General features: G+C 42.9%; 1 pseudogene; it reads right to left on the reverse strand.

Annotated features, from left to right (window-relative positions):
• Positions 1-758: 758 nt before the first annotated feature.
• LOC142076608 (E3 ubiquitin-protein ligase RBBP6-like) lies at positions 759-7,904 on the reverse strand (annotated as a pseudogene).
• Between the last annotated feature and the right edge of the window lie 4,443 nt (positions 7,905-12,347).

The following is a 12,347-nucleotide window of genomic DNA, read 5'->3' on the forward strand; positions in this document are numbered from 1 at the left end:
TCCGTGATGGCGACTAAGTCATAGCTACCCCGCTGCACAATGGCTTCCAGCTCCTCCTGTTTGCCGCCCATGCTGCGTGCATTGGTATAGATGCACTTGAGCTGGGCTGCCGATTTCTCCCCCGACAATGGCGTGCAAACCCTAGGCTCTTCTCTAGAGAGCCTGGTTTTATCCCCGTCCCCCTTCGAATCTAGTTTAAAGCCCTCTCGATGAGCCCGGCCAACTCACACGCGAGAATCCTTTCTATTTCCTACAAAACGAGATCCATGACAGAAACACAGAAGTGCTACCAAGTGCATTTTAAAACAGCCACTCCTGTCAGCACACAGCAGTATTTTCTTAGTTTATAGCAACAGGAAAACTTCAGTCTGTTTCACACATGGGATTTGATAAAAGTCAGAGGGGGCGGAAATCTCAGTCCAACAGCTACTTGTTAAATTTTGCAAGAAGCCTTTGAAACATAAACCAAAAGCAAAACGAGCTTTCAGAGAGAACGACTCCACTGCAAACACTACTGAAATGTTTTGCAGAAATACAGATTCTTAGCATACCACACGTTTAACCAACTTCCAGGGGCACGAACAGCAGGACCACCCTATTTTAATATTCAAAAGTATCACAGATTCTATGGTTAAGCACAATGACAGTGCTTCCTGCCCCGTAATTACAGATGCTGGCCAACTTGGTTGCATAGCCACTCAGACATGCACGCATGGTTTCTCTCGCTCACTTTTTGGCCAGTCCAATTAATTCCATACTTACGCATTAATAGTTGGTATCGCGTATTTTCCAGTGTTTGTCAGCATAGCACCCTTTGTATTGGGGTCTTTCACCTCCATCATGAAACTCCTTGGAATTCCTGTGCTCTTTAATTCTGGGAACAGGCTCAACATTTTTGTCCTGTTAAGAAAAGAAATGCAGACATATCTCCTTTTAAGACCCACACTTAAAATGACATTTCAATGATTATTTTAAGCAGCAAAAGCCTTTAATCCTCTCCTTTTACCCAGCATAAGGGTTGCTCGACTAAAATACTTATTTTCCTAAATGAATATAGCCAGGATGTTCCAAAGGCTTGAGCAGTGTTTTGAACTCATTCCGTTCTTTGGCTTAAGTTCAGGTTCTTTAAGGGTGAAATATCCCTTAGCTCACCATCCCCTCAGAAAAGAGATACAAACCCGCTCCTCCTCCAAAGCGCAATTCAGAGCACAAATATTCAATAGATGGGGTCAACAGAAACATCTTGGTTTTACATGAAATACTAAAAACTGTGAACTGTCATTAAACAGAGTTAAAACCAGAAACATTTCCAGTAATATTGAAATATATAAAAATATGCATGAAAGTTCACAGAGCAAGATCTGTGGACATACTTAATGTCTATGACCTAGAAAAAAGAAAAGTTTACATTTATAATGCCAGGTTTCCCTTGGATTTTGAAGGGCTTTGCAACATTGCCCTATGAACCTCTGTCTTTCACCCCAAGAGAAACAATTCTTAATATGAGTATTCATGGATTTGTTACGTAACTGCCAAGGTAAAAAAATGAAAAGCTAAGGAACACCAGAAGTCCCCCACAGTCTTACCCCATTTGTTGGGCAGTTCTTTATACAGTCGCCAGGTTTTCCGCAACGAGAGCAAGCAGATGATGGTGGAGGTGGACCCCAGGGTTTCTTCATGTAACTAAAAGGGTTTGCGGCAAAGAAGAAAAAGGTATGCACGTGTCTCTCTCGTTAAAACAAACTTCTCTACAATTTTTCCATAATCTTCAAAGAACAGATTTGACATTATCATTCGACTTACTTGATTGGATCATATTCCTGGCAAGACTGTAGCATCATAGCTTTTATTTTATCTTCTTCGGAAGCATTGGCTTCAGCCAGATTGGCACTCTGTTTAACAGGTAATTATTTGACACATACATTAGAAACACATTTAAGCCCACACTGCCAAAGAGAACACCACTCACCCAACCCTGTAAAGAGCAGCACAACGCCAGCTGAGGTTGCATGAAAACAGCTGCTTATATGAAACAGAGTTGTCCAAAAGATGTTCTGGGGAGTCCTTACATCATCACAGGCTGTTTATGTGCCTGTTAACCTACTTGAAAAGAGCATTCCTGGCCACTCAAAACCTTAGGCTCTTCATGTTCCCCCCCACTAACTTCTTCATAGGAAGCAAGTTAACTACAATAAGCAAAACCTGCAGTTTTTTTCCAGTTGACCGTGTCCTTTTAACATACAAATTGTAATATAAATGTTATGCAGAACTGGATCTTCAAATTATTGAAGCCAGCTGATTTTTTTAAAGTAGTATTTGTTCAAATGCTTTTATTACACACTAGTACAGATACAAGCAGGGTCTAAGGGAGTGACTGTAAATGATTTGGACCCTCAAGCACCTATCATTCAGATCAACCACTCATGGTTTTGGTTTTAGATGCATTCATTCACAAAAGCAACCAACTTGTTTCAGCATTTTGTTAAAGGGCTGTTTCATATACACAGCTTTTTCTCAACTGTAACATAATCCAGATGGACATCTATGAAGTCATTTCCATTAACATTTACAGAAGATTTTACAGATACTTGACTAATTTGTTTGAACCCAAGCCGTTTACAAAACACATCCAAAACCCACAAGACATTACTAGGAATAGACCAAAATTCAAGATGGCATTTAATGCATAATAAAACAGAAAACTTTTTACAACACATTGCCTCCATGCTAAGCCAGTCTGCACTGAGGAGGTTAGAGTAAGGAACCGTTTGGAGCTGCTTTATCCTATGTTCCTCTATTTTTCTGAAATACTTACATTTTCTCAAAAGCTTAAATGTGTACACCACTTGGACAGTTTTTCACATTTTAGAGTAAAACTTCACCTGAGTTTACAGAACCAAGGACATGTTTAGGGACAGCGCTAACAGAGACCAATTTCTCCTGGTGGCTACCTTCCAAACTATTTTTTTTTTCTTACCAAATGTCCACAATTTAATTTCTGCAGTGAGAGAGGGAAGAAGTTACCAGTGGGAAGAGATTTTTCTTTCTGGGAAAGGAACTCCAGCCTTTATTTTCAGAAGAAAGGACTAGCTCCTCTGCATTAGGCCCTGCCTTCTCTAATCTTTGTAACTTTAAAGACTAGTAATTTAATTGGCTAGCACTACGCCTTTTCACAAAGTGCAATCCCTAGTGCTTTCCCAGACAAAGTTACATGTTGTTGAGCAAAAAATGCAAGCAGTTCCATAGCAAAACATGGCATTACAACAGTTTCAGAAGGTCACGTTTGCTAATATGCCACCCATACGCATCAGTATTTTCCTGTAAACAATTAGGTGCATTTGCACAATTTACACAGTCTGCGATCAAACAAATTAGATTGTGTTGTCCACTGTATATATACTACAGTGTATGAAATTGTGCAGCATTCAAAGCATGGATCTATAACTGTAGCGCCTAGAAATTCAAAAATAGCCATGCAGTTGTCCGTGTTCCAGAAACGCTTCTATTTTGGCTCTTGCAAACCCCCCTGAAATGTCCGTCACTTACAGCCAATTAAATTCTTCTGTGAAAATTGTGTTAGTTTCCAATGCAAAATGAACGAAAAGTATGAAAAACGGTAAACAGCTGCTGAAGTGCTTCTTCTTTGTGTCTTGAAGATGAGTAATACTGCAACATTACGTTGCGGCTGATAAGGTCCTCCCCCTTCTATCTTCCCAAACTGGCAACTACTCTTTACCAGGATAGTATCAAAATATACACACATTTTAAAGTTAAAAGAAATACTTTAAATTATTAAAAATTAAATTAAAGGTTTGTTCACATGACAACAGTTCTCCAGCTATAGATCACAGTATAAGATTTAAAAATACAAAGCAAACACTTTTTTTTAGGAATATATATGTACCTTAGTCAGCTGGGCCAGAGAAATAGATGCAGAAGAGTCATCAATCTGTTCACAAAAAATTAAACTCACATTCAAGTTCTACAATCAAAAACAGAGCAATAGTTAACCTCTACTGTAGTCTGACAGTCTGCACTATATCCTCCGAGTGTCACTGAAAGAGCCATTTCCAACCTAGTGTAGTTGGTATTTGTTCAAAACAAAGTCCAAACCTGTGACAGCTTAAGAGTGCCTATGTGGTTAAGGAGAAGAAGCTAAACTAACCAAACCCGCTGGAGATCAACTTATTGCTCCAGAATATCTCAGAGAGGGACCCTTGTCAAATGCTCACAGCTGCTTAAAAGTCGAAGGGGTAAGGAAGCTATCAATTTTCAGCTAAAAAGGATTTTTAAAAAATATTTATTTGAAAAGGAAGCATCACTACAGGAAACTTCTTTTCAGTGTGGTTTGTAAACTAATCAGCCAAGTATTTCCTTGTGTTACTTATTTCTGTTTTAGCAGCAGAACGACAGTGTCTTCAAACCTGAAGAAAAACGCTGCCCCTTTTCCAAATGTAAATTCAAAGTGGCAGTATCCTAAAGAAAAGCTTAGCCTTTGGGAAATTAAAGCAGCATCCAGCCCTGAAGTCACCCAGATCCAAAAACGTACTGCAGGCGGAGGTTAAGAAAAATGACAGGGATTTTACCCTTTACAAATGCACCAGGCTCTAACCTTGTGCCAAAATTTGTACACTGGGTTTTACGTATTTTCATTTGCAGACAAACTATTAAACTGAACTGCTTCATCTGATAAAGCGGAAAGGTCAAATGTAGAACTTTAGAATACCACTTTGTGTAGCAACGATATTTAAATTCACAGCAATCTATTAAAGACAGTTATGCACTCAGTTATGCACTCAAACAATATCGCTTCAATTATACAGTTTCAGGAACAAATACCCAAGTCTTTAAGGACATGAAAAGGAAGCATTTAGCTGCACAGAACTGTCCTCAAAACGTGTGGGACATGTTGGTTTTGGTATTTGTTTGAACCCCCAAGTCAAAAGTAAGAAACAGTACCATGTTTAACAATAATGGTTTCTCAGTGGTTTTTGATAACATTTTCAAAAACCATGTTCAGTTGTGCAAACCTTGAACCTACGTGATCTAAAAACGATTGTACATTATCTGTACAACACAAAGTCGTTCAGGAAATAGTCTAGCATATCCAGTATGAAATACAATGCATTACTAGGCACAAACACCAATATTCACATTAGATAGAACTGTGCAAATGATGGCATTACTCCGTTTCTACTATGCTGAATCAAATACATTGTATTTACAACATATACTATGTTTTACTGGAAAAGCTATTAAGTTAATGTTTGGAAAATTAATCCAAGGCTACCTTAAGTGCAGCGTGCAGCAAAAAGTGTGAGACTGTGTTTTTATATACTGCTTTTGATGTTCCACTTACTGGCTCAGTTTGACTTCTAGAAGAAATAAAGGTGATCAGAACTTCAAATACAGCACTTGTACCAAAAACATAAAGCACTGAAAACAGATTATAAAACCTGAACATCAAAACTTTATGTTCTGATAGTCGAGTGAATCTGGAAATTTACTCATATACATAAACCATTGTCTCTTGGTACATTCAGTGCAACTAAAAAAACCCCCCAGAATCCCATTTCTGCTTTGTCACAAATTTCTCTAAGGCTTACGGATATAGAACACGACCGTGCAAGGGGAAGTCCTCAGATAGTTTGTCTCTGCTACATAAGTATCAAAACCAGGAAGTCTGTACTACAGTTTTGTGTTCATAAATAATCAACCATCAAAATACGAAGGTAACTTTAGCCAATCTGTGTATCGCTAGTATTACAAATAGGTACCAGATGGAGTCCTTTAGTTTCTAAGAAAGAACAGTGATAGTCTAGACACTTCCAAGTGCACCTTTACTTAAGTGAAAAAAATCAGTCATCTGACAAATAACAACAATGTCAGCAGCATCGTCTTTAGAACAGTGTTTCTCTGTGGAAGCCCAAGCACTGTGTTCAGATATCTTAGCCATGAAAGTGCCAAACCACTAAATGTGTTACATATGCTATATGGACTAAAAACAGTAGTAGAAATGTCACCTGAAAGCAGGTCCTAGGCCTTTGTGCGATTTAGGAGACCTGTGACAAAAAAAAAAGGTCTTGGTTGCCAGAATTTGCTTCAAGATAATCTTGAAAATGCTACGATATTTTAGGAAATATTTATTAAATTTGAAAACTTGCTGAGATTCCACATACTCATTGATCTGTATCTGCACGCTACTCATCATGAATCAGCCATGCAACCATTGATGTCGTTAACAAACAATTCACACATCATCCAAAGTGTCCCATGAGCAGAGGCAATTCAAAGGCTGCTGTGCAACTGGTGTACAAATAGAAAGGCGCACGCTCCCTGCCACTGCTAGAACACCACCAGGCTCGCAACGACAGCCACGTACCTCCTGAAGTTGAGGAAGGACAAGGACATCCTTTAGATTACCACAGCATGGATTCTTCATACATTTACCTTCAAGAGCGTACTAAAAGGAGAGTAACGCATTTTTGAAGGCCTCTCCACCATTACAGCATACATTCATCATTCCCAAACATCCACCACTCTACCAGTTGTTTCTGCAATGTTCACAGCTGAAAGACTAGAAAGCTAATCTGCCTGGTTAATTTTCAGCGCTAGAACAGCGGTGCCGTTCCTTCCTTATCCCCTTATACATACAGGTATGTATCTGACCTTTGATGCTAGCCGCATCTATCCTCTCATTTTAGGGCAGCATTACAATACCAGGAGAGGGTGCCCGAAACAGAGGATGCACTGACAAGACAGCACTAAGCAGACGTGTTTAAATTAACCCCCAAAACAAGGCCATGTTTATAAGCACAGTGCTGCGGTGTCCAGAATTACTAGAGGGTGCCTGAAAACACTGCAACAACTACTGCAGGAATACGCCCAAAGTTGAGATGCAGAGCCACATAAATTCAGGGTTTTTTGCTTGCAGATGCCTCGTGGGTACCGGGAGGCTGCTGTACTCTTTGTTCGAGACACAGTGTAACTCATCCGTCTACTTGATTTATTGAGAACCAACATTAGAAAGACATGGCAAAACCACAAGCTAATAATATCTACTAATTGTGGTGGAGAGACCTATCTTTAAGGCGGCTGGAAAACATGACCGTTCAAACAATGCTAATGTAGCTGATATAGAACTGGACTGTATGAATACATAAATGACAGCAGTAATCCTCTAGTCAGCACTGCATTGGAATAGCTGTAATTTTAATCAATACACCTGATTCTCTGTCCTCCGTAAATCTTAGGAATACAGAACCAAAACCCGGAGCACAGATACCAGCTTAGGGTAAAAACAGACGTAGCAAGATAACTAGTAACATTTGGTAATGTGCTAAACTGCTTACTGAGTTTCAAGTTTGGAAAGGATTAACTATTCCTTCATCGTACTTGCACAAAAGGCAATACACTTTAGGATATTGTTCTTTTTCTCTTGCCTGAAACGGACATTGTCTTGAGGAAACGCATAGGAATCGCTTACGAATGGAACTTCTTGTTTGCATCGTTCGCCAACTGGTAAACCTTGGTCTTTCCTCTATAGCTAGTATGCAAAAAACCCAGATTTGGGGCGTAAGAATACCTGCCATATCCCCCCCAAATGCCAGAAATAGTCAAACACTGAGAATCAGGCTCTTCTGAGACGGGAACAAAGTATGCGTTTACGCTACAATGCGTATCTGTCTTTACTATAAAAGCCATAAAAGCCAACACATATAATAAGGAATCTCTGCACGTCGAGGAAACAGGATCTACAACTTGGGTCTCAGAACAATCAACCCCAAGAACAAACCCAATAGAATAATCTTAAAAGTTACCATGGTTGGAGTTCGAACCCCATGTCCCAGCAGGCCTAAAAATGTAAGACCACTTTCGGACACATACATTAAAATCTACCCCATGCCAACAAAAATTAACAGCAGCTTTAACAAGAAAGAACGCCTCTGTAAACTAATATCCATAAAAAAAGTTAACACACTGAAACCCCTAACAAAGAATACAATGCTTTATGGATACTTACATAACATCGGTTTTGCCGGTAGCTTTAACTCCTCCAACAGGGATTCTTCTAACAATTACCGATGAGTTCTTAGGAATCAGGGCATTCTCATCTGTGTATTCTGAAAACAACATAAATACAGAGAAAAACATCAGTCAATTCGTAAGAATGCATGCTCATATGTAATTACGTAGCACTTCGCAGAATCCCTTTACAGATACAAAAGCAAAATTTTATATGTAACATCACGCTTTCATCGTCTCAACACACTAACAGTATATTTCAAGAAATCTTGGGGTTTGAGAATCAAACACAAGCAGCAAAATCTTTTTCCTTTTTTTAAAACAGTTTGAATGCCAACAGCAAAATGGACTCAAAGGTCACTAAAGGAGAGTCTGCTAATGCACGAGGTTCTTTCCTGACCTAGCTTAAAGTTGCTTTTGCTTCCGTTAGGCTACAAAACCCATAGATCTTTGGAGAAAAACAAACCACAGCAAAGTCTCACCTGCCTAAACCAGATTCTAAAGTCTGACTAGCTTGCCCTGCAACCAAACAGGCACTTAGCTAAAGCACGAGAACTCTGCGCCATTGCTTTCATAGCTGTTAACTAAAAACCAGTCACCTGTGCTGCCAGTGCTCAAGCCTGACAGAACACAGAAGAGAGCCTGCCGCCTCTGCCTGTTTCTTGGAGCTTAATCCATCAACAACCACACTTCTCAGCTGCTCAGGGCTTTACGTTTAAATGGAAACAGAACTGGCAGTGCTAGAATTTGGATCACAGACATTTTGGGGTTTTTTTGAGCTTGCTTTCACAAGTAGGGCAGAATTGGCTCAAACTCAAGTGGTATCTCCCCTCTTAAGCTAATCATCTAGTTTGAATTAACCAAAGGGACGTGAATTCGTTCGATCCATTCCCTTTTTGCAGAGCAGAGAGGTCCAAACGAAATTACTTAGGAAGACAGCCTTGAAAAGCCTTTCAGGAACAGCGTGTGCCTGAAGCTCTCCATGCTTTGCCTTGGCTTACACCCTGTTAGTCTTCTGAAGAGGAGGAAAGCCTTCTGACCTTTTACATAAGGCCCAAACAAAAAAAAACAACTACCTGAGACACTTGGACTGAGTAAGCTTAAAATGCAAAGATCTCTCCAAGGAGAATGCTTTTTCTATTGTACTTACACAAGCTGGATAGGACTGAATATTTTAAAGCACTATCAGCAGGCATCCCCTGTAATCTGCCTACAGTTTTAAATATTCAAAGCCCTTACCTTTGCAGAGCGAATCAGAACAATGGTCTGAAAACCAAAGATACTGTATACATCGTCAAGCCCTGTCAGGTGGCATCCCTAAGACCCCTAACGTTGTGCTGTTAAGGCTCTTCACAGACACTCTCCTGAAAATAGTTTAAGTATCTGCAGATAAACAGCAAGCTTTAGGTCCAACCACTTTAAAGGCTAGGGCTGAAGTTACAGTTACCGCAGTGTACATACTACTCTCTTTAAGTTTTAGACATGAAACAGGAAGAGGAAAAAAAACACTAGTACACATTTTAAAGAAAAGCCTGTTGTAAGAGTGTCACAGAACCACAGGGGGGGAAAAAAAAAAAAAAGAAATGTAATGTTTAAGGAATGAAAACACTTTACAAGTCTTTTTATTTCTGAAAAGTCACATCCCAAAGTCTTTAATCACATTCAAACTTATCGAGATGGCAGATTACCAAACTGAAATATCCTACTAAGTAATACGAAACCATTATCATCTCTAAGAATCAAGCACCATTTGTTAGATTTAAAAGAATTTATGATGTCTCTAAGAACATTTCTTACGTATATCCACCATAAACGTTCTGCCATAAAACTTCAGTACTGCCCTGATACGGTTAACATGTAGTACAGGAAAAAAAACCACCCTTAGAAACGAATGATGAAATGATGCTCAATAGCATCTGAATGACCATGTCTTTGGTGTGGAAAAGAAGTTATATTAACAAGAAATTCCAAAGTATAATTTAGATACGGAGAACACTCATGCGCAAGACGGCTTTCAAGGGTCTGCACAGATTTTAACTCACAGATACGCTCCTGATCCAAAATGTTGCTAGTGGGCAGTTTGTGCAACAGCCGCAAAACCCATTTTCCAATGCAGTGGAGTAAAACAAGTTGAAGTCAAAATTAAGTCACGAAATTCACCAAATCCAGGTGGTTTCTTTTCTTCAAATTAGCCATCTCTTTTATTTCTATCACTTTCAGCTTTCTCCACCACATTTCAAAGAAATCTGGCAAGTTGGTTATTACAAGATATGCTCCCACATTTCCTTCTCATTTTACCTAGAAGAATTCCAGGAAACCAAAGCTTTTGTAAGCGCCGTATGTCACACATCAACCACGTACTCTTCTACGCCTAGCTCCATGTCTACAACACAGATCTGAAGGTAGTTGTCAGAACAGCAACTACAGAAGAACAGCTCTGTGAGGCCCCCAACACAAGTCACAGCTACCGATGGTGGCCGAATCGCATTATGGCTTCCCACCCCACTTAATGCCCAGCGCCGCTTGCCCTCCCGGTCCCGCCGCATGCTGGCGGCATGGGCCCCAGCCTGACTCACGCTACGTGGGGATGACCCACAAAGAGCAGAGCCCGGCTCCCGCAGGCCACGGCCGACGCAGGGTGGTCTGCGACGCCGCCAGCCGGGCGGTGCCCGAGGCCCCGCGCCCGCCGCCCCCGCGCACCTTCTTTGGTCTGGGCGTTGGTGATCTGCAGGTCGCAGCTGGCCGCCTTCAGCTCCTCGCGGCCCATGATCTGGTGCTTGAGGTCACACCGGGAGATGTGGAGGCCGTTGAAGGTGACCATGTCATGGTTCAGCTTGGAGGCGAACTTGTAGTGGACGCACGACGTGGTTGGGGCCAGGAGGTGCCTGCTCCGTGATGGCGTCTACCGCGGCAGACAGCGTCGCGGCCGCTGTGCCAGGTGAGGGCCCGCGGCGGTTCCTCCTCCACCGAGGAGGCCAGGGCAAGCAGCGCGGGCTGAGCTCGAGCGGGCCGGCGGCGCTCAGAGGCTGCGGCGCTCCGCCATGGCCTTCCTGGCCGACAACCGCACGGGCCGCTGCGAGCGTGTCACTGTGCACACGCAACGGCACACTGCACCCACCCCCCGCGCCTCACGTGACCCAGCGCATTATGACAAAAGGCCCGCGTCACGTGGGCGTGGCGGCCCCGCGCTCTTCATCCTAACACCAAGCGCCCCCGAGGGGAGGGGGGGCCCGTCAGCCCCGGGCCTGTCACCACCCCGGGCCGCTGGTCTCCCTGCTGTCCCCTGGCCTGTCACCACCCGGTGTCCTGCCACCCCCCAGGCCTGTCACTGCCTGGTGTCCCTCCTGTCACCCCCCAGGCCTGTCCCTGCCCAGTGTCCCTCCTGTCACCCCCCTAGGCTGTCACCACCTGATGTCCCTCCTGTCACCCCCCAGGCCTGTCACTGCCCGGTGTCCCTCCTGTCACCCCCCGGGCCCATCACCGCCTGGTGTCCTGTCACCCCCCAGGCTGTCACCACCTGGTGTCCCTCCTGTCACCCCCCAGGCGGTCACCACCTGGTGTCCCCTCCTGTCAGCAGCCAGCCAGGGCAAGACAGCCTGGGGCAGATGCAGCGGGCTTGGCCGTGTGGCGCTCGGCTGCCCGCGGTGCAGGGCCGGCAAAGGGAGGGGACATCTCAGGGTGCTTGAGTGTATCTTGTGGCATTCATGGAAAGTTCAGTCAAAGAAGCCAATGACCATTTATGTTTATGGCCACAGACCAGTCCCCTGCCCCCATTTTTTAACTCCTCCCTCTCTGCCTTTAGCCCATCACTATTTTTTGCTTTCTCTTTCTCTGTCTCTCTCCCTGTCTGTAGTTTCTAATTCCTCCCTGTCTGTCCTATAGCCTGCTGCTATTTTTTCCTTTCTCTCCATCTCTTTCTCCTGCTCCCTCTCCTTCTCTTTTTTCTATCGCCGTGTCCTGCTTCCTGGCCTTATCTTAATGTTAGGGTTAGGGGCTAGGGTTAGGGTTAGGCTTAGGGTATCGTTAGGGTTAGGGTTAGGGTCGGGGTTAGGATTATGGTTCGGGTTTAGGCTTAGGGATAGGCTTAGGGTTTCGTTTTAGGGTTAGGCTTAGGGCTTAGAAGTAAAACTGTCCCAAGCACTTACGCCTCCATCAAGGACCACATGCCCTGAGGCTTGTGATGACTGTTGGATGGCTTTCCCGCCCCCCGATGGAAACACCTCTCAGTTCTCTGTGCTCACACCAGGGAAGGAAAGGCAATACACCCCCATATCTAAAGGCATGGCACTCCAAGCAAAGGTAACGTTTCGTTTCTTTAGATG

This window comes from Calonectris borealis, unplaced genomic scaffold (assembly GCF_964195595.1).
Source record: "Calonectris borealis unplaced genomic scaffold, bCalBor7.hap1.2 HAP1_SCAFFOLD_73, whole genome shotgun sequence".
NCBI lineage: Eukaryota > Metazoa > Chordata > Aves > Procellariiformes > Procellariidae > Calonectris > Calonectris borealis.